Source organism: Dasypus novemcinctus, chromosome 1 (genome assembly GCF_030445035.2).
Source record: "Dasypus novemcinctus isolate mDasNov1 chromosome 1, mDasNov1.1.hap2, whole genome shotgun sequence".
Lineage (NCBI taxonomy): Eukaryota > Metazoa > Chordata > Mammalia > Cingulata > Dasypodidae > Dasypus > Dasypus novemcinctus.
The window spans coordinates 693041-716465 of NC_080673.1; the positions used below are offsets into that span (position 1 = coordinate 693041).

At 40.2% G+C, this 23425-nt stretch overlaps 1 long non-coding RNA gene across 3 annotated transcripts in view; it reads left to right on the forward strand.

The window, feature by feature from the left end:
- Positions 1-378: 378 nt before the first annotated feature.
- Positions 379-23425, forward strand: part of LOC131279180 (uncharacterized) — an 85358-nt gene continuing 62311 nt past the window's right edge. For all 3 annotated transcript variants that reach the window (XR_009186551.2, XR_009186561.2, XR_009186543.2), the window contains exons 1-5: positions 379-691; positions 5329-8047; positions 10734-10765; positions 10874-11043; positions 20716-21237. This is a non-coding gene — a long non-coding RNA (uncharacterized lncRNA). The remainder of the gene's footprint in view (positions 692-5328; positions 8048-10733; positions 10766-10873; positions 11044-20715; positions 21238-23425) is intronic.

Sequence of the window (23425 nt, forward strand, 5' to 3'; positions counted from 1 at the left end):
ATTGTGGGGAGCCACCCGCTGTGAAATCTATTTACAGCCTCCAACAACATGGGTGGATTTCACAACTACCTCAGCCCTGCCCCGCCATTTCCTTCTTCTTCTTCCTCCTTGTTTCTTTGTTCTCCCCTTCCCGCCACAACTCTGGTAACCACAGCAGCATGCATGCACAAGGCATGAAATTCTGCAGACCCAGCATGAACTTTCAGCCAATTCCCTCCTTGGACGCCTGCCACTCACAAGACCAGCCTATCACCCATGGACACGTTCCCTTCCCTCAGTATACATTTCCATGTTCTACCCCCAATAAATGAGGCTTGATCAGAATCCTGTCTTGCCTCCATTCTTCTCATCCCCTGCCCCCACTTCTTCCCACAGGCCCCTGGAATCCACCCCTGTCAGATCGGACAAGCGGCGCCCTACGTGGGTGGGGCCAGGAATGAAGTACTCTTGATACGCCGACACAACGGAAAACCTGGCCAGGTGATCTACACGAACTCAGAAGACCTGAGAATTCTTGGGCGGAAGACCTGAGCAATCAGCTTGGACAGAAGACCTAAGCCATCAGCTTGGGCAGAAGACCTGAGCAATCAGCTTGGGTGGAAGACCTAAGCCATCGGCTTGGGCAGGAGACCTGAGCTATCAGCTTGGGCGGAAGAGACCTTCAGAAGACTGCCTATCTTCTGAAGGCTCGGTAAGTGATCGGCGAGGATGGGGCAGGCATCCTCTAATAATTGTTCCCTTTTCCTGTCTGGCCTGCAGGCCCCACTTAGGACAAGAGAAGTAAAGGTTAATGTTAAAGAACTCTCTAAATTCTTTGGGTTCCTAAAAGAAGTTTATCCCTGGTTTCCACAGGAAGGGAGCATTTACAACTCATAAAGGAACTACAGCAGCTAAAAGGATTACAACACCATAAATGCAGAAAGGCAGTTAACCACAATCCTTTTATGAACTTCCCACCCACCTGTGCCTGCTTAGAAAGGCCACCCAGGCATGCATCCCCTGCAGTGAAACCCCCCCCTTTTTTTTGCATATCCGGGTCACCAAAGGCAAATGGAGGGGCAAAACAATGAGGCAGATAATGAGGCAGATAGTGAGGTGAAGATAGTTCGTGTGCATTCCACTTTCCCCTTTAAATCTTTAAAAGAGCTTAAAACTGCCTCCTCCACCTATGGGCCCACTGCTCTTTAACAGGCTCAGGAGATTATGAAGGCACTGTATAGCATATGAATTATAACCCTGGCCTATTCGCCCAAATTCAAACTGCAGCCCTTAGGGCCTGCAAAAGGTTGCTCACAAAAGAACGCCCTGCCTCCTCCCTCACTAATATTAAGCAGGGGCCAGAGAAACCCTTTTCAGATTTTGTAGGCAGATTGTGCATGGCTGCAGAAAGACTGTTTGGTGATACCAATACAGAAACAGACTATGTAAAGCAAATTGCCTTTGAAAATGTGAATGCGGCTTGTCAGGCCGCAGTTAGACCTTATAGAAAGAAGGAGGACTTGTCTGGTTACATCAGGCTTTGTTCTGAAATTGGCCCCGCCTACCAACAAGGCCTTGCTACGGCCACCGCTTTAAAAGAGGTTTTACAGCTGCAGCAAATAAGAACTTGTTTTAAGTGTGGTGATCCCGGCCATTTCACCCAAAACTGTCCCACCCCCAGTATTAACAAAAAGCCTTGTAGTGCCCCTAAAGTCTGTCCTCATTGCTGCCGCAGCCAGCACTGTGCTAGTGGCTGTTGGTCCCAAACCAACATGTAGGGTCAACCTCTCCCTCCCCATTAGGGAAACGGAACATGAGGCCAGCTACAGGCCCCGAAACCCAAACAAGCTTATGAGGCAATCAACTTTGCTCCAGCGAATGCCAATCCCTTTCACAACTCTTCAAACTCCCTGCTGTCTACATGACAATGTAGCTCTAGGCTAGTGAGGGCTAATATAGTTAAGCCACTGGAAAGAGAGAAAAATGTGGCAACATTTGTGTTTTGTTTTGTTTCCATGCTAATTCTGATTGGGCTTACTTAACCAAGATAATAAAATTAGTACAAAGTTTTTATCAAGGTCTAAAAGGAATTTTCAGTTTTAAATCAATAGTTTTCTCCAGAACTTCAAGTCTCAGTATAGTCTTACAGTAATAATCCAAAAATGTGTGTTAATGGTCTGTCTAAACTGCAAAATAAAAACTTAACTATAGTTATGCTGCTCAAGTTATTTTAACTGATTGCTGATAACTAATGTTTCCAAGCACAAGCTTGCATATTACAGGCGACATGAATTCCAGAAGAAATCTTAAAAGGTACAATCTAAGATGTGATATATAACAGAGGATTTAAAAGCAGCTATACCAAGAAAGTAAGAATTATGAGTCAATTGTAAATAAATTGTATGTTTCTGTTAATGTGTTGTAATTGTTTTGTGTTTGTCTGTTCATTCAATGTCAGTGTATATTGTGATACCTCCGGATGGTAAATATAAATTAGTAGAAATTTTTAAAAGAGCTCTATTCAAATGGCCAAAAATTAAATAAGCACTTATATTAATAGTTAAGTTAATTATATTAATACATAAGTTTAAATATTAATAAGATATCTACAATGATAAAAATTGTAAGTCTTGATTAACAAAATTACTATGCCTTTTCATAGGGGATGGTTCTTGCCTAGATTGAAATGAATGGCTTGTTTTTCTTTGCAGGATGGTGTGGGGGATGCAAAACTTGAATGAATGTTAAAGAGTTGGGTGTTTGTGGCAATGCTAGCTGAAATTTAATGGGTTTTGCAAGGGGGTGTGTTTTGTCCTAAAGTAGGATGGCTAATTTTTCATAAACTCTTGAAACTTAATTTGCATGTGGCAAGTTGTAGAAGGTATTGTGATAACTTTAAGTAAGGGAATGTGTTCTGTAAAGATAAAATTTGTCTAAAAATGATATAATTATAGTCTATATGGTTATAAATAATTATAAAGGGTCTTATAAAGCATTATTTAAATTAAAGTGTTTAAGTGGCTATTTCCAAAAGGTCATTATTAAACAAACCTGAATTAATAATAATAATAAAAAGTAATTTTATAACAGGGAAGCTTGGCTGCAGCCAGCCTCCCTTGACAACTTGCTTTTAGGAAACTGTTTCTGATATTGCATGCTACTAAGTATTTAAAGTAAAGTTCATTATTTTAACAAGCTCATTTAGTGTTCATGGTATTATGTTATAAAAAGTTTGCTTGATAACTTTGTATGTAGGCTATATGGAATGTATTTTTATTATTAAGGAAACAGGATAATTTTGTCCTAAGATAAAATGATTGGTTATTAAGAAAGGGTAAAATATGGAACAAAACCTGAGTGACCACTAAAAGTGCAGAAGGTTTGTGAAAAAGGAAATTTTATAGTTAAAGTGGAATAAGATTTGATGGGTCTATCTATAAAATTTTAAAGGCTTTAGTATCAAGTAGTATGCTGCTGCAAAGTTGAAAACTTTTATTCTTTCTCAAGGCCTCTCATCATTAATCTGTTTTGGTAAAAGTTCTTATTCTCAATAATCAGTATACAAAGAAAGTCTGTCTTATCAAAATAGCTTCTTGTGCTTCTTCTGCTTATCATTTCCTCGGTGTTCCAAGAAAGGAAAGTTTTATCTCTTTTAAAGGAACATAATGTTCAAAACTGCTTTCTCAAAACCTAATCCTGAACAGTAGCCTTTTATTCCAAACTAATTATAAGAGATTTGTTCTTTTACCTTGAAAGAAAAATTAAAGTAATAATTAAGTTCTTTTAATATGTTATAAGTAAATAAAAGGTGTTTTACAGTGTTATAAAATTAACAAGTTTTTTCTTCCCTTAAACCCTCTATTAATTAAAGTCGTATGAACAAAAGGTTTCTATAAATGCTTAAAAGTGTATAAAGTTACCAATATTTCAGCATAATATTAAAGAGAAGTACAGTGTGGTTATTCATGGTTTTAATTATAATAAAAGAGTATGTGTCACAGAAACAACCTCTTATCATAGATTAAAGTAACAACACTAGTATGCAGCAATCCCAAACACTGATAGTTTGTTGCAAAAAGTTAAAGTCCAGCACAGCTATCACTTTGTTTTAAAACTTGCTAAGACTTTCTTTACTGTCTTCTTACACAAATCAAGCCAGCTGCATTCCTCTATCTATAAAAAACCTAACAATGAACTTTTGCAGTGCTTTTCAGGACTATGTGCATGGCCTAACCATCTTGTACAGTATTTACTGATTGTAATAGTAATAAAAAAGCAGCATACGTTACTTCTTGAAAAGAACAGGCTTGGCAGACTCCATTCATGTCTGCTCAGCATACTGAACTTGCTGCCATCATTAAGGTGTTAACAATATTTAAGGAAACTTTGAATGTTGTCTCTAATTCTGAATATGTATGCCTTACTGTTTAGCATATTGGAACAGCTCATATCTTTGCTACTAATAAGTTATCTCAACTTTTCACTGACTTGCAACATCTCATCAGGTTAAAACAGCATCCTATTTACATTACTCACATACGCTCTCATACCTCTTTGCCTAGTCCTATGACAGCAAATAATGCTTGAGCTGATTTATTAGTAGGGTGTTTACAAGGTGCTCATGCTCTAACTCACATTAATGCTAAAGGTGTGAGAAATAAATATCAAAAGTTAACAAAACTACAGGCACAAAAATTATTCATTCTTGTCCTACTTGTGGACCACTAACAGTGGTGCCTTTTCAAGCTGTAACTAATCCCGGAGGCCTGACTCCTAATCAATTATGGCAGATGGGTGTTACTCACATACCATCCTTTAGTAAACTACAATATGTTCATGTTTATATTGACACTTATTCTCATTTTATGTACACTGCTGCTCAAAGTAAGGAACAGTTGCATCATGTTCATTCACATCTATAGTCTGCTTTTGCTGTAATGGGATGCCCTCTAAACATTAATAATACACCTTACATTAGTAAATCCTTTGAATCTTTCCTTTTAAAATATGGTATTCAATATGTTGCTAATATTCCTTATAATCCTACAGGTCAAGCCATAGTTGAATGCAACCATCATACCCTAAAAACTATGCTTTTAAAACAAAAAGGGGGAAATAATGTTATTATGACACCAAAAGATTAATTAGCAAAAGCTTTATTTACTTTACATTTTCTTAATGTTTATAATTCATTAACACCTGTAGAATGTCACTCTGGAAAATGTCAAACATCTACAGTAGACACAGGAAATGAAGATCAACCAATATTCTAGAAAGATATTTTAAGCAATGAATGGAAAAAAGGCAGGATTAAAGTAAAGGGGTGAGGCTATGCTCTTATCATTTCAGAAAATGGAGAACAAATTTAGTTATCTCTGAAAAGGATTAAACCCCAGAATGAAGAGATGGAGTCTTCTACAACTTCTGATGATGGTGATTGTAAGTAATAAGGAAGCTGCCAGTAATTACACTTATTAGGCCTTTATACCTAAACCCCCATTACTTAGAGTGTTAACCTGGAAAAATCCATTCTTTCATATATATCTGAATAAAACCCATATATTCCCTAAACCAATTGATAATCGATTGCCAATTAAACCCTATAAAGAAAGACAAAGAATTGATAATCTCATATTACCATTTGATTATCAACCCTTATGCATTAGTAACCATCCTTCCTGTATGTAGGTTAAAAATCAGACCATAATTATCTTCAAAAATAATATTCAGTTTATTATGACTTTGTTTCCCTCTTACAATTTAATCATAACCAAGAATCCTACTCATGATTGTCAGAAAATTAACTATAACCCAAAAATGCTCTATTCTATAAAAATGAGGCCTTGCATCCTAATAGCCAGTACCCCGCAACTAACATACTATGGAGAAGGCAAACTAAAAATTTTACTATCTGCATCTGTGTCAAAGAGAGCCGCCTTCCTCCCTATATTGGTAAAAAATTAGCCTCACAGGTTCAGTCACTGCAGCTGCCATGGCAGGTGGTGCTCTTGGTCATGGCCTCATCAGCTTGCAATACTTTAAACAAGAATGACAAATTAGCCTAGAATCCAGTGCACAGTCTCTTGACTCTCTGCAGTGGCAAATAACATCCCTCACCCAAGTAGTCCTTCAAAACTGCAGGGCCCTTAACTTACAGCTGAAAAAGGGGGGAACCTGCCTTTTCCTCCAGGAGGAATGCTGCTACTATATAAATGAATCTGGTATTGTTGAGGAAAATGCTAAGAAATTGTGAGAATTGGGGTAAGGAATACTGCCCTCCCAATCAACCTCTCCTTATCTGCCTGACTCACCTCCCCCTTCGTAATGTGGCTAGGTCCCCTCCTCAGCCCCCTAATCACTCTCCTTTTAATCTGTGCATTTGCACCTTGCCTCCTTAAATTTCTCCAAGAAAGGATGAAGCAAATTTCTGCCCATGTGATGTATCTTGATGCTGTTCATCAATACCAGCCTATCCAGACCGAAGAACAAACAACCAACCTTTGAAAATGCAAATCTCTTATGTTGCCTCATCACCAACCTGTACCCTAATGGCATTTCCTTGCCTGTCCTCCCTGCCCATGGTCACAACTGCCCCTATTGCAGCTAACCCTTCTTTGTTTAATTAATATCGCTGAACAGCTTCAGTAAGGAAAACAGCTTCAGTGAGGAGTTTAATGGTTCAAATGAGCAGCAGGTGCCCTAGCCAAACAAGACCAGGGTGGGTGTGGCCTCACCCACTAATCTCAGTACATCATGCATGTCATGCGTGGTGTAGAGCTCCCTGTTATAGCTTGTTATATTTGCAAGTCATTTATCGCTGAGGCGCTGGTCTGGTTAGCTAACGACGGGCAACTGGGCTGACCCATCAGTCAACCTAAGACAGATGCTGCCATGATTCCCAATGACAGGTAAGACTGATCACTTAACAGGTGCAGCCCCAACCTAAGACAGGCACAGCCCCCTCAGTATGGGAGCACCTTGCAGCTGCACGTCACCACTGAGCATAAGCCCTGCCCTAACATGAGCCATCACCAGCTGTTCTTCACTTCAGTTCCTAACATATTAAACAGAGAAGGGGGACCTGTGGGGAGCCACCCACTGTGAAATCTATTTACAGCCTCCAACAACATGGGCAGATTTCACAACTACCTCAGCCCTGCCCCGCCATTTCCTTCTTCTTCTTCCTCCTTGTTTCTTTGTTCTCCCCTTCCCGCCACAACTCTGGTAACCACAGCAGCACGCATGTGCAAGGTGCGAAATTCTGCAGACCTGGCACAAATTTTCAGCCAATTCCCTCCTTGGACACCTGCCACCCACAAGACCAACCTATCACCCATGGACACGTTCCCTTCCCTCAGTATATATTCCCATGTTCTACCCCCAATAAATGAGGCTTGATCAGAATCCTGTCTTGTCTCCATTCTTCTCATTCCCTGCCCCCACTTCTTCCCACAGGCCCCTGGAATCCACCCCCACTGGATCAGACAGTTAATATCTGTAGTTCAGGGAAGCAGATGTGGTTCAAGTGATAAGGCTTCCACCTACCATATAGGAGAACCTGGGTTTGATCACTGGAGCCTCCTGGTAAAAAAGAGAAAGTGAGCCTGTATGGTGAGCCAGTGCCTACATAGTAAGCCAAGTGCCCTCATGGTGAGCTGTGTGCCCATGTGCTGAGCTGATTGTCCATGTGAATGCCCATGTGCTGAGCCAGTGCCCGTAAAGGGATCCAGTGCCCACACAGTAAGCCAAGTACCCATGTGTTAAGCCAAGTGCCTGTGTGAGTACCTATGCAGTCAGCTAGTGCTCACATGGTGAGCTGAGTGCCTCTGTGGTGAGCCAGTGCCTGCTTAGGTGAGTCACACAGTAAGATGATGATGCAACAAAAGAGAAACAAAGGGGAAAGTCAAAGTGAAGGGCAGCAGAGACCAGGAACTGATGTGGCACATGTGAAAGGGTACCTCTCTCCACATCAGAGGTCTCCAGGACTGAGTCCTAGTGAATCCTAGAGGAGAAAGATGAGAAGACAAGACAAAAATGCAGAAGGTCATACAGTGAATGGGCACAGACAGTAAGAACAGTAGGATGGAGGTGGGGTGGGGGTGGGGCTGGGGGAGGAGAAGAAAATATATAATTATGCTGTAGTCTAATCTTTAAAAATATTTATAATTCATACCATCATATAATAAGTGCTGTACTCAAATTTAAAAAAGGACAAATCTGAGAAAGGAACATTTCTGTCTTAGACAAAAACAGATGACTTCACCTCAACATTAGATGGGACCTCCTCAACCACCCTGTCACTAGAAGGCTCCTCTACTAGGTCTTCCATGGGAGCTAGGGGGACACAGAGTAATGATCAGTACACTGGGGTGCAGCTCCTGCATTACTCAGGGCACTTTGCTTTGCCCAGACAGGAGGCTACAATGTGCAAACAAGGATGGTGGAGCTACCCAGAAACCCTTCATGTAGGAAAGAGAGACAAAGGAAAGAGTGGAGTGTAATCAGAATAGAATCCTTGGCTTTGTAGCTGAAGACGATCTAAGTCAATGTGAAATAGTTCATGTATAAGTGGTACTAAACTATACAGTATGATGATATATATCCAACCTATTCTGAAGTCCAAGGAAATCGTCAGTATCACACTGATTTCAAGAAATACTGCTTCAGCCTCACAGCCTTGTTGACTTTTAATATCCCATCCATTCTAGAGGATTTTTTTAAAAATTTCAATGAGATAGCTATGTAATAGAAAATTTGCCAGTTTACCCATTTTTACAGCATGTACAATTTACTTGAATCAATTACATTTACAGTGTTTTGTAACTGTCACCAAACATTCAATTCCAAAACTTTCTCATTACCTGAAACAGAAACTCTGTAATTATTAGCTATTAAGCCCATTCTACTTTCTGCTAGTCCCTGGTAATAAACTCTAATCTCCTATCTGTTTCTGTGCATTTACTTTTTCTTAGCTTTCAAATAATTGCAATCACCAACTGTTTTACTTTTGTGTCTGCCTTACTCAGTACATTTTTAAGGATCATGCATATAGTAGTATGTATCAGAACTTCAATACTTTTTATGGCTCAATTATATCCCATTGTATGGATATGCCACTTTAAAAAAAAACTCATTCCTCTCTATGAGCACACTTAGGTGGTTTCCAGCTTTTGGGTATTGCAAATAATGCTGCAATAAATACTGGTTTCGAGTACCTCTTTCAGCCTCTGTTTTTAATTCTTTAATATATAAACCTAATAGGTAGCTGTCATATAGTAGTTCTAGATTTAGCTTTTTGAGGGAATGTCAAACTATTTCCCGAATTGGCTGCTTTATTTTAGATTCCTATCACCAATATATGGGGACTCCAGTTTACTCATATCCACATCTCTATTTGTTATTTTCTAGTTTTGTTTCTTTCTAAAATATTAGCCACCCTACTTATTAAAAATGGAATCTCCATTTCCTTAAAGACTAACCCTCTTCAACTGCTGCTGGGAATGTGGAATGGTGCAGCCATTTTGGAGGATGATTTGGCAGTGCTCAAAAGGGTTATTATAGAATTGCCATATGATTGTGCAATCCCACCACTGGGTATATATGCAAAAGAATTGTGACCAGCAACAAATGAATGGATAAGCAAATGTGGTTTATACATACAATGGAATATTACTCAGCTGTAGGAAGGAATGGCATGTTGATATATGTGACAACATAGATGAATCTTGACCTTATGTTGAGTGAAGTAAGCCAGTCACTAAAGGCAAATACTTCTTGACCTCACTGATATGACCTAAGTTTATTTAGGAGACTCACAGAGAGTCTGGAAGATAGATTAAAGGAGACAGAAAGGGAGTTGAGTGTGGTGAACCAAGCTCAATATGGGCAGAGCCTATGATAAGGCAGAAAGGGGTGGTTTTGCAGTGGATGGGGTGATGGTGATGCAGGGATATGAGTGGGTTGATGGAACTGGAATGGAAGGGTGAGCATGGTGGAGGTATTTAATTTGGACTGTATGGAATTGAGGAAGTCTTGGAGGAAGGAACAAGTGTACTTGGGATTTGTTGGTTTGTGTTGGGACTACAAGGATGGGAATGTTTTTTTTGGCAAATACAGCAGGTAGGTCACTGGTGCAGTGTACCGGTGCTAGGGGGGCATATAGAAAAGGATGCCCCTGGGGGATGCTTCAAAGGAATATGAATGTGTTCATCTTGTCATAAGGTGTTATATCAGTGGATGGAGACCCACAAACAATGAGAAAATATTCAAATTCCATCCTGGGAATCCTGCTATATACTCAAAGAGAGGGGCAAGAATCTCTAGAGTACATGGGCAGTGCCAAATAAAAGCAGACAAGTATGTCAAAGCCTCATTATTAATGCATAAGACTATGAACCTTATTCTTGGAAAATTGAAACTTTGTGGCTAACATAGGTTCTGAGGGAAGAAGGAGGGAAGAATAGATGGATCATAGGGCATTTTGAGGGCATTGGAACTGTTCTGTGTGATTTTGCAATGATGGATACAGATGATTGTACTTGTGTGAAAACGTATAAAATTATGATGCAAAGTGTAAACCATAACATAAACCATTGACCATAGTTTGTAGCAATGCTTCCATTTTTTTTTTCAGTTGTAACAGATGAACCCTACTCATGTATGATATTGCTAATAGGAATAAATATGAGATGGGAAGGGGTGCAGTATATGGGAATCACCTATATATTCTTCTATTTTCTTCTCTCTTTTTTTAGGTACCAGGACCAGGGAGTGAAACCCAGACTTTGTAAGTGGGAAGCCAGTAGTCAACCACTGAGCCACATCAGTTCCTTTGAGTTGTTTTTGTGTGTGTGTGTGTTTGCTTTTTTCATTTTTTGTTTGTCTTTGTTTTTAGGAGGCACTGGGAATCATACTGGGACCTCCCATGTGGAGAGCAGGCATTCAAACATTTAAGCCACATCTGCTCATTCCCTATATTTTTGATGTGACATTTCTGTAACCTAAAGCTTCTTTGAAGATAAAGTGAAAAAAAAAAAGATGTTGGGGGAAGATACAGATGAAATTGTAAGTATACATAAAAAATAACAGATATTAAGGTGATGAAAGTCACAATGCAAAAAACTTTTGACTTTCTTTGTGGGGAGGTTTTGAACTACACAAAAGTTACAGCTATGGCAGGGGAGGTCTACTGGTGCAGGGTGACAGTGAGGGACAGATGCATGGGGAAGGGTGCACCTCAGGCATGCCTCTAGGGATTATGAATGTGTCCATATGGTCATGGGGTGTTATCTCAGTAACCAACAAAACTTTCAATTCCCATTCTTGGAGCCCTGCTACATTTTCTAATACAGTGGCAAGAATATCAATACATCATCAGAACCTAGCTAAAAGAGGACAGACCAATATGCCAGGCCCTTGATATTAATGCTGGTAGTTATGAACTTCATTCTTGTAAAATTGAAACTTAGCCTAGTGATATATACTGCCTAAGAGTTACCTTCTGAAAATGTGTATGTTGCTCAAATGTGGCCTCTCTCTAAGCCAAACTCAGCATAGAAGTCTGCTTTCTCCCCAGCATGGGACATTACTCCCAAGGATGGGCCCCCTTGGCACTGAGGGATTGTTACCAATTGCCAACTAGAGATACATTTGTACAAAGACCTTGACCAAGAGAGGGAATATTAAATACAAATGAGTGTTTATGGCTATGATACTTCAATATGAGTCAGGAAGTCATTCCAGAGGAAAGTTTAGGCAGGTCACAGGAGGATCTCTGTGGCTGCCACAGTAAATAATGCCTCAGGCAGGAGTGTTCCTGAGGGCTCTAAAGACATCTGGACATTCTAGCCAGGGCAGATATCCCCAGGAAATTGGCAACCCATCAGTGGGCCTTACCTTGGAAACTATGGACCATGGTTAGTAGCAGTGCTTCAAAATTTATAAAAAATATCCCACATTAATGAAAGATGTTTTTAATGGGTAAAGTGTGAGGGGGTGGAGGTGGGGTATATGGGAATCCCACCTAATTTTGCTTTAACTTTCATGTAATCTAAAATTTCCTTAAAAATAAAGGGAAAAAAGACCATGAGTACATATAGGTAAAGCCCTTAGAAAACTGTGGTACAGTGTCAATTTTATATGAATACTCAATTACTCAATCCAAAAGGATGTGCAAAAACTTAACTGTTGTTACTTGAGACACAGAACCTAGAGGGCTAAAGAAAATGGAGGGTAGGTCAATCAGATTTCAATATACAGTCCTGCATACATTTTAAATTTCTTATTAATGCATTATTTTTGCTGCTATTTTGTATGAAAACCCTACTGTCCCAAATTGTGGAATACAACAATTTCAGTAGGTTTTTGTATCACATCTTTAGCAATCCAGACAGACACATTGATGAGGTCCATTTGTGCTTTCTGGAGTCTGAAGCTTCAATGCAGAGTCATGGCTATAGGTAGGCTGGAAATATCTGGGCTAATTTCACCCATGACTGCTCAGAAGTTATATTTTGCCTAGAAGCCTCTGTGAGCCTTCCACATGTATCTGTTACAGCAGCACCTTACTTCCCAGCACTATATGTGTTTAGTTTCTTAGCACTTCTATAATACATTGCCACAGACTGGGTGGTTTGAGAACACAAACTTAAACCTTCACAATTCTAAGGACAAAAAGTCCAGCATTAATGTGTCCACAGCACCATACTCTGTGTCTCTCTCTGAAGATCCTTGCTAGGAACCATTCCTTTACTCTTCCAGCTTCTGGTGGCTCCAGGTGTCCTGGCTCCTGGCAGCATGACTCTAATCTCTTCCTCATCTTCACCTGGCCTGCTTCTCCAATGTCGGTCCATCTTCACACAGCCTTCTCCTCTCTGTCTCTTCCCTTCTTGTAAGTTCACACGTTGTATTATATTGCAGTTCACCCTGATTCAGTAGACCTCATCTTAATCACATTTGCAAACATCTTATTTCCAAAAGTGGTCACACTCACAGGTACCAAGGTTTTCTCAATGTAATTTGGAGGGACACAATTCAACCACTGATGTTCTGTCATGGTAGGTACATGACAATATGCCTTTGTCAAAATGCACAAAGCTGAGGATTAGGAAGAGCGAGCCTCCAAAACACTGTATCAATACTGTCCCTTCAATTGTTCATACCACAGTGATGAGAGTTATTAACAGGGGAAACTGCTGGCTCTAGACTGGGAGGGTGGCAGGGGAATATGTGGGAATTGTTTGTATTCTCCACAGTTTTTTATGTGAATCTAAAACTTCTCTTAAAAATATATCAGATTTTTAATAATCTCACAGCACTTTTTCAGAAGATAACTCTTCCTACTAATGTTCAGAAATAGACTGACCAAACATTAACTTAAAATACAATCTGCCAGTAAATGTGAACCAACTTTAGTTGTAACTACATTTTTAATTATGTGGTTGTGGCACTACTGACTCATTACTAAAAGCAAAATTTCACATGTGAGTTAAGAAAACTATCATGGCTTAACCTTTTTAAAGGTTTTTCTCAATATGGAATACTTAGTATCTACAGTCAACATTCCTGATGCAATAAAATAATTGCATTTCTACTGTACTGTCTGTGGAATACTTTCTAAGGAATGTTTGAGGACACTCCCTTTTCTTTGGCCAGATGCTGATTTTGAGGTTCCCAACTGAATGGGTTTGTCAGATAGTAGATTTTTTGGACTGGGTAGCAAATTTTCTTTTTTCATGCTTGAGACAAGAACTGGGAAAGGCATTCACAACAGAACTCTCAGGTGACATCTTACCAACAGATGAATGTAGGAAATCATTATTAACTTATTTACAGTTCACACTATGATCCCTTATTTACAGTCTACACAGGTGTCCCACTTGAGTAAAAGGTGGGTTTCAAAAAAAGTTGTAGTTTGGGGTTCACTTTAGACACCCAAAAGACAGATGTAGGGTACTTTATATAGATGACACAGCATAGGAAGGCAGCAGAGCACAGTGACCAAAAGCACGGGTGCCAAGGTCTGGTCAACTGTGTTCACATCTCATTCAGAGGCCACCCAAAACAGGGAACATTATGTAAACTCTTTATGTGTCCAGTTTTCCATGCTGCCTTTTGAAGATTTTAGCCAGACCTGCTTATTAGTTTGTATTATGAGACTAAAAATAAGCAAATGTAAGGAAATCCTTAAGAAAAATGCCCAATATATCATAAAAGCCCCAGAAGAGTTCACTTATTAAATGTGGGGAGGAATTTCAAGAAACTTGCTAGTACTTCCCTCCAGAGTGGGTGCCTGATGGTTCCAGGACAAGGGGGATGGACACTGACTTTCAGCCCTCAGTGGGTGATCCTTTACAGCTCATGGAGAACACGTGCTCTGTTCTGAGATCCCACATCAATCCTGTGTGGTCAACAACACTGCTGAGTGAATGATTCTAGTCAGGAAATGTAGTCAGTGCCCCCACTCAGCAGATTCTGGGGTTACAAGTTACCTCCCAGGAGCTGTGGAGAAAGGCCTGCCAACTACTTTATTACAGGAGAGAGAGTGGTTCAAACTCTCACCCTGCCTTTGCATAAGTGAGTTCTCTGACCCAAACCATAACTCAGGTTTCCCCTCATAGAGTTCCTCTGAAGGACCAGGGAACAAAACTTGTGAACATCGTGCCCCAAATACTCCCACTGTCAGCTGCCTCATGTGAGCCTTCCTGGGGGCATGTAATCTCTCCTAGTGATCAGGGGTGTGCTTGATTCCCATCCTGGCTCAGAACCCACCTTTTCACAAAGAACTGCCACATGAGAGCTCTGCAAAGAATGTGCTCTCCTTGCACTCAAGTCTGTACAAGCAGTGGCAAAGGAGAGAGTCCCATCCATAGCTATCCCCACCCAGGGCTTTCCTCAGCACCTCTAGCCTCCTTTCTTTGGGCCCCAATTGCTCAGGTACTAAGGGATGTCCCTTCTTCTCCCTCCCCCAGGCTGCACTCAGTTACCTGCGCCCTCTGCTATTATCCCAGAGAAATCCCACCATGAAATCTGGCAAAATCATATGCCCTTTTAGGTAAAGATAGACAATCCATTAATGAGAAAGGATAGTGAAGGGAATCACTCCATTTAACTTCAAAATTTGTCTTACTTATGCTCTAGCTTCCTAAACCATGGAAGCACTAACAAGTCTAATATGTGTTATTATGGTCAACATCTAAAGAAGCTTATTTTGTGATGTAAAACACAATGGAAAAAAATTATTCTATTTTCCCCATACTTACTATTGAAGAGCATACAGGGCAGTGAGAAAATCAGTAGGTAACTTCCTAAAATGAAAATTTTGGATAACCCCCAAGGATTAAAGGAAATATGTATATTGGTTTATAAACTGACATTTGGAAACTCAAGTTCTTATAGCTAGGTTTGGAAAACTAGTTATATGAATGGTACTAACATACCCCAAGTATACTGAGTTATATATAAACTTAATGATGAATAGAGGTTGAAAAGGGTGTTAAAAACATCTTTAGTACACCTCATCATATGAAATGCATCCTTTCTGGTCCCTACCAATCCAGATTCACTCCATATTCTGCAATAATTATTTTACTACATCCCTGCTGAGTAAAATAACATTAACACAGACATGGTCTTGAGGAAGAGAGTGAATGGTAAAGAACTTTATAAGAAATGCTAAAGTTTTCTAAAGGGAGACTCATTTTGAGGCAACCAGCTTGATAGATGGATCTAAAATATAAAATAAGGATTAAGAGAAAAGTATAAATCACATCTAAAACTCTTTAGGACAAATTGGAGAGGAGAAACTAGAAGAAAAGTGAATCATATTTTATGGAAAAATTTCCTGCCAATTTTTTGGGGATTGAATTAATCATGTAGGCCAATATGATCATACCTCTTAAGCAGCAATTGAGATTTCCCATCTCTATGTACTGTGGAAACTAAGCTGGGAGCTTTTCCACCTGCTACCAACTCCAAATCTCTCTGGGCATAGAGTGACAGTTAGGACCATGAGCCTTACGTGCATCATGAGATAACCATGGCAACCGGTCATCACAGAATTTTCAAAGGGAATGTATTCTCCATATTGCAAGGTCCAACTGCTGCTGTGTGGCCATTTTACTTGGCCATCAGCATTGAATGGGTGTTTCTATATCTCAACATCCTTTCCAATATTTTTTATTTTCTGTTTCTTAATAACACCATTATAGTGAGTGTGACATGGTATTTCAGTTTGGTTTTGAGTTGCATGTCCATAATAGCTAATGAAGGTAAGGATCTTTTCATGTGCTTTCTGGTCATTTGTGTATACTCTTTGGAGGCACAAGTCTTTTCCCCATATTTAATTGGGTTTTCTTTCATTGTATTGTTGAGTTTTAGGATTTCTTTGTATAGTCTAGGTATTAAACCCTAATTGGATATATAGTTTCCAATTGTTTTCTCCCATGGAATGAGTTGTCTTTTCATTTTCATGATAAAATTATTTTAGGTGAAAAACTTTTTAATTTAGATGAGGTCTTATCAATTTTTCCTTTGTTGCTTGTGCTTTGGGTGTAAAGTCTAAGAAACCATTGCCCAACATGAGGTGCTGAAGATCATTTCCTATGTTTTCTTCTAGAAATCTTATCTTACTATTTCTTTTAGATCTTTATACATTTTCAGTTAATTTTTTTGTATATGAGATGAGATCACGGTCCTCTGTCATTGTTTTACATTTGGATATCCAGTTCTCTTAGCATCATTTATTGAATAGACTATTTTTTTTTTTTAAAGATTTATTTATTTATTTAATTTCCCTCCCTCCCCTGGTTGTCTGTTCTTGGTGTCTATTTGCTGCATCTTGTTTCTTTGTCCGCTTCTGTTGTCGTCAGCGGCACGGGAAGTGTGGGCGGCGCCATTCCTGGGCAGGCTGCTCTTTCTTTTCACGCTGGGCGGCTTTCCTCACGGGCGCACTCCTTGCGCGTGGGGCTCCCCCACGCGGGGGACACCCCTGTGTGGCACTGCACTCCTTGCGCGCATCAGCACTGCGCATGGGCCAGCTCCACACGGGTCAAGGAGGCCTGGGGTTTGAACCGCAGACCTCCCATATGGTAGACGGACGCCCTAACCACTGGGCGAAAGTCCGTTTTCCCTGAATAGACTATTTTGAGTGGACTTGGCAGCCTTGTCAAAAATCAATTGGCCAAAATGCAATGGATGTGTCATGATGATGGGAAGGAGTGTTGCTGGGGGGGGAGAGGTAGGGTGGGGGTGGTAGGGTTGAATGGGACCTCATATATATATATTTTTAATGTAATATTATTATAAAGTCAATAATAAATAAATTAAAAAAATCAATTGGCCATAGTTATGAGAGTCTATTTCTGAATAATTTTGAGGGTCCATTCAGTTCAATTGGTCTATGTATCTACTTGTCCCAGGACCATGTTGTTTAGGCCACTGTAGCTTTGTAATATCTTTTAAAGTGAAGAAGTGTGTGTCCTCTGAGTTTGTTTTGCATGATGGTTTTGGCTTTTTGGGACTGTATGTCCTTCTAAATAAATGTGTTGACTTGTCTTTTCCACTTCTACAAAGTTATTTATTGCAATTTTCATTGGGACTGCATAGCATCGGTAATTCATATATCTTGGTATATTTAACCTTCCAATCCATGAGCAGGGAATATCCTTCCATTCTCTTAAAAATTCTTTTTGTATTCATAATTTTGAAGTTTCCCATGCATAATTCCTTTACATTCTCAGTTAAATTTATTCTGGTAGTTGGAAATGGACTTCTTTTTTTCATTTCTTCCTGAAATTATACATAAATACTACTGATTTGCTCATGTTTATCTCAACAAACAGCACTTTGCTGGAATTGTTAGCTTGAATAACTTTGTTGTACAATGTACAGGACTTTCTATATATAAGATCATGTCATTTGCAAGGAGAAAGTTTTACTTCTTTTCCTAATTGGATGTCTTTAATTTCTTTTTCTTGCTTACTTGGCTCTGCCTACAACATCCAGTACAATGTTGAATTACATCGGTGACATTGGGCATCCTTGTCTCATTCCAGATCTTGGAAAGTTTTCAATCTTTCACCAGTGATATGGTATTTGCAGTGGTGTTTTTCAAGTATGCCCTTTATAATGTTGGTGAAGTTTCCTTTTATTCTTATTTTTCTAAGTGATTTTAGGAAGAAAGGATGCTGGATTTTGTCACATGCCTTTTCTGCATTAATTTAGATGATATTGTTTTTTCCCCCTTCATTTTTGGTTTTTAAACTCTCCAATCTTTGTGATTTCTTTCTGCTTGTGTTGGATTTAGTTTGTGCTGTTGTTTTGTTAGTTCCTCCTGATGTGCAGTTCGGTGTTTGACTTTTGCTCTTTTTTCTTTTGTAGTTTAAGCATTTAGGGCTATAAATTCCCCCCTCAGTACTGCGTTTGCTACATCCTGTAAGTTTTTGTATGTGGTAGTTTTGTTTTCAATCATCTCAGAATGTTTCCTAATTGCTTTCCTGCTTTCACCGTTGAGACAGTCCTTAAAAATGCTGCTTTCTCAAAGCTGTTGGGGGAGAGAATCAATGCCCAAAGGATGTTCATGAGCCACCAGAATGGCCCCAATGCTGACACAATTTCCTGACTCTACATTTCAAACCCTAACAATTATGTCATTTCCCTCACATGAACCCCCCCCCCAAAGATCTAGATGAAGTCCAGACTTGTAGCCCTCTTCCCACAGCATTTTTACATTATCTGTCACCTACTTTGGTGAGGCTCTCTGACAGTCAAGTGACTTCCCTGAGTGACTGGTGGTCTATTTGGCTCCCCAAGCTGGTGCAGAACCCTGGGCATCCCAGACCAACTGCTACATGGCAGCTCCTCAAATGATTAGCTTCACCTTCCACTGAGCAACCCTGGGTGATCAGTTGATGTTCATCAACAGGGATAGTGACCCACTGCACCAGGGCTTTTTGGTTCAATGGATGAAGTCTGGAAGCCCCCAGCTTTTTCCCTGGCTAAGGTCTTCAATCCTGTCTGAGCAGCCTGGATTGAAAATAGGCATAGAGTTCACAAGCACTAATTATGTACCTTCTCTGCAAGTGTTCTTCCTCACCAAACCAGGTCCATTCTGGAAGATATGGGTCTGAGACCTTACAGTCCTTATGAATTTTACTGACCATTACTGATACTACATGCCTTTTTCTTTACTGTTTCACAAGCTGAACTCACTACAGATCTGTGACAGTTAGGCTAATGTGTCAACTCAGCCATGTAATTGTGCGCAGTTGTTTGGTCAAGCAAACACTGAGCTAACTGTAATACAAGAGCATTTATGAACTTTAGTCACCATTGACTCTACTGCAGTGGTAAATCATGGATAGCTGGTTATAATTACATCAGTCAGGGGCATTGCCATCAGCAGTGAGTGATGCTTAACCCAATCAGTTAAATGCCACCCAACATTAAGAAAGCAAAAACCCAATTAAAAGTTATTAACAACCATGATTGTAACATTCTTACATCAATATCAAAATGTACGTGTTAAGGCTAGGGGAGTACAGAAGAGATATACTAAATGTATGCTATGGACCATATTTAGTGGTAATAGTCTGATGATAAATCTCAATCTGTAACAAATGAATGTTCCACAATGGTGTGGTTGTTGAAGGCTTGTAGTATGGGAATTCTGCATATCAGCATGATTGTTTTGTAAGTTCACAACTTCTTTTATATATATATATATATATATATATATATGGGGGAAGTGATTCTGGCATTGAAAGAGAATTGCCCAGCCCATCTTTGTACAGCCAGTATGTCCCAGAATTTGTCAAGAACCTTCACTGGACTTTCATTGCAGCCCCTGGTTGCAACCTGCCTGTGGAACCTGGACTTGTGAATCCCCATGGCTGTGTGAGAGATTCTTATAGAATCACATGCTATTGACATAATTTCTTGTTGATTCTATTTCCCTAGAGAACACTGACTTATACAGCTTTGTACAGGGAGTGGTTTTTTTTTTCCAATTTCTACTCAATTTATTCATTTTTTTAAAAAGATATTACATTAAAAATATATATATATGAGGTCCCCATTTGCCCCCACCACCCCCACCCCACCACTCCCCCCTCAGTAACACTCTTCCCCATCATCATGTCACATCCATTGCATCTGGTGAGTACATCTCTGGGCATCGCTGCACCCCATGTCCCGTGTTCCACACCATAGCCCACACTTTCCCATGTTCCATCCAGTGGGCCATGGGAGGACATACAACATCCAGCAGTTGTCCCTGGGGTACCACCCAGGACAACTCCAAGTCCCAAGAATGCCTGGGAGTGGTTCTTGAGGAACAGAGTCTTTACATGGGGTGTCTGAAGTGGTTTTGGGAGTTTTGCAATAGTCTCTTTAATTGAACTCAAGGGAACTGACAATTCCCTTTCCAATAACAAAGAGGCTGCTAATGGTTTATGGTGTGAGTTAGCAATCGAGATGCACAGATAGCACCACTGGATTCCCCTACTTCCATACTTAAAAGAAGCAAGGATCTGGGTGAGAGTGTTCTTAATACCTTAACAGAGTTCTGTGCAGTCAAACAGTGTAATGATGTTGGCTGGCTCCTCCTAGATAGTCTGGATAGTGTTACAAAAGAAAGAGATGAGTTAAAGGCTTCAGATTTGAAACTTAAACTCCACATGGATGATGCAAAAGTTTCTATGTGTGCTCTGAAAGAAAATCTTGTCTCCTGTGCCACAGGCTTGAAATATCTGAGAACCAAACTCAGACTCTCATTGTATGAGTAATGGAGTTACAAAGGAAACTAAAATCCCAATCCTGCAGTGTTTCTTCAAACTGAAGACTTTGATTGGAAAAGAGTGGAATTCAGAGAATTGGGATGGAGATATATGGGATGATGATATTGATAGAGACATTGAAACCCTGAATTCTGCTGCGACTTTATCACATAAGCCTGCCATGGCCTGCCCTGTCCAGATCATACCTTGCCAACCTTGTATCATCCAATATCCAGCCTGCTCCAGGGAGTCTGAAACAACTTCCAGCCCTGAGGTGGGTACCAGCCAAACTGCAGCCTGCCCTGCCCAGCCTCTGGCCTGCCCCAAGGAGTCTGGACCTCCTCCCAGCACTGAGACATGTACCAGCCAAACTCCAGCATGCACTGCCTAGCCTCCAGTCTGCCCTGAGGAAACTACCTTCCAACCCCTGCCTGAAGAGATTAATTCTGTCTCACCAGAAGAAAATGCAAGAGAATGCCCTGAGGTCAGTAGCTTGCAAGGCATTTCTAATCCTTCTCCTTACCCACCCCCACCACCTCTCTTGTATTTGAGACCTATTACTAGACTAAAATCACAACAAGACCCCAAAGGTGAAATACAAAGTGTGACCCATGAGGAAGTAATGTATACTCAGAAAGAATGGCATGAGTTTTCAACTTATATAGACAGAAATCATGGGAATATGCGTGGGAATGGATACTAAGGGTATGGGATAATGGTGGAAGAAATATAAAGTTGGATCAGGCTGAATTTATTGATATGGGCCCACTAAGCAGAAATTCTGGATTCCGTGCTATAGCTGGATGGGTTAGAAAGGACTTTAACAGTTTGTTTGGGTGGCTGATTGAAGCATGGGCCAAAAGATGGCCTAGCATGTCTGAGGTTGAGATACCTGATTTATGCTTGTACACAGTAGAAGAAGGAATTCAAAGGCTTAGGGAGATTGTAATGCTAGAATGGATTTACCATTTTAGAGCTGCCCACCCACCCCAGAAATGTCTAGAGGACACACCTTTAATCAGGATTGTAAGGAATAATTTTGTAAGACTTACTCCATCTTCCCTGGAGAGCCCTGTGGTTGTTGTTCTCTGTAGTCCAGATATAACTGTAGGGGGGACTCTGATGGAATTAGAATCCTTAAACATTATGGGGATGATTGGATGTCAGTCTGGTAAAAGTCAAATAGCAGATAATCTCAAAGTCAAGGTGGGCATGGCTACCACCATGAAAGGCAGATTCAAAAAAGCACTCAAAATAGTCTGAGTTGCATGGAATTATGGTATTGGATAATACATAATGGGGGACCTAGCAGTGAAATAAGCAGTCTACTAATTTTCTTCACAATCTTTATAAACAGAAGTGTTCTAGGTTGAGTGAATAAAACCCTAACTCAAATTACAGATGCAGAGAATCACAGCACCTTAATCAATTCCCGGACTTGAGATGGTTTACAGACCCAGAGCCCCTTGAATGAGGAGAAGGCCAAGTCTCCTTGGGGGAAGGATCCCATTAAACTGCCCAAACTTTATACTGTTAATCTTTCTCCCACTTTTCCCCAAGGAGACCTACTTTTACCAGAGTAACTGCATTGGGGAAAAGGAAATGATCAGACATTTCGGTAATTATTAGATACTGGCTCAGAAGTGACATTAATTCCAGGAAACCCAAAATATCACTATGGTCCACAAGTCAGAGTAGGGGCTTATGGAAGTCGGATGATTAATGGAGCTCAGGTCTGTCCCACAGTTGGTCCAGTAGGTCCCTGGACTCATTCTGTGGTTATTTTCCCAGTTGCAGGATGCATAATTGGAATAGACATACTCAGTAAGTGACTAGATAAATCCCCACTTGGATCCCTGACTTGTGGAGTGAGGGCCATTATGGTTGGAAAGGCCAAGTGGAAGCCACTAGAACTGCCCCTACCTAGCAAAATAGTAAATCAAAAGCAATGCTGGATTCCCGGATGGATTACAAAAAGTAGTGCCACCATCAAAGATTTGAAGGATGCAGGGGTGATGATTCCCACCACAACCTCATTCAACTGTCCTATTGGCCTGTGCATAAAACAGATGGATCTTGGAGGATGGCAGTAGATTATAGTGAACTTAACCTGATGGTGACCTCAATTGCACCTGCTGTTCCAGATGTGTTACCATTGCTTGTGCAAATCACATCCCCTGGTACCTGGTATGCAGCTGTTGATTTAGCCAATGTGTTTTTTCTCAATTGCTACTAGTAAGAACCACCAGAAACAGTTTGCTTTCAGCTGGCAAGGCCAGCAGTATACCTTCACTGTCCTGTCTAATGAGTTTATGAACTCTATAGCTCTATGTCATAGTATTGTCTGCAGGGATATCAATCATCTCTCCCTCCCTCAGGGCATCACACTGGTCCATTATATTGATGATATCATGTTGATAGGACCTAGTAAGCAAGAAATAGCAAAGGCTCTAGACTTATTAGTAAGGCATTTGCATAAGAGAGGATGGGAGATAAATCCAATTAAAATACAAGGTCCTTCCACCTCAGTGAAATTTCTAGGTGTCCAGTGGTGTGGGGCATGTTGAGCTATCCCTTCTAAAGTGAAGGATAAGCTGTTGCATCTGACCTCTCCAATGACCAAAAAGAGGCACAATGCTTAGTTGGTTTCTTTGGATTTTGGATACAACACA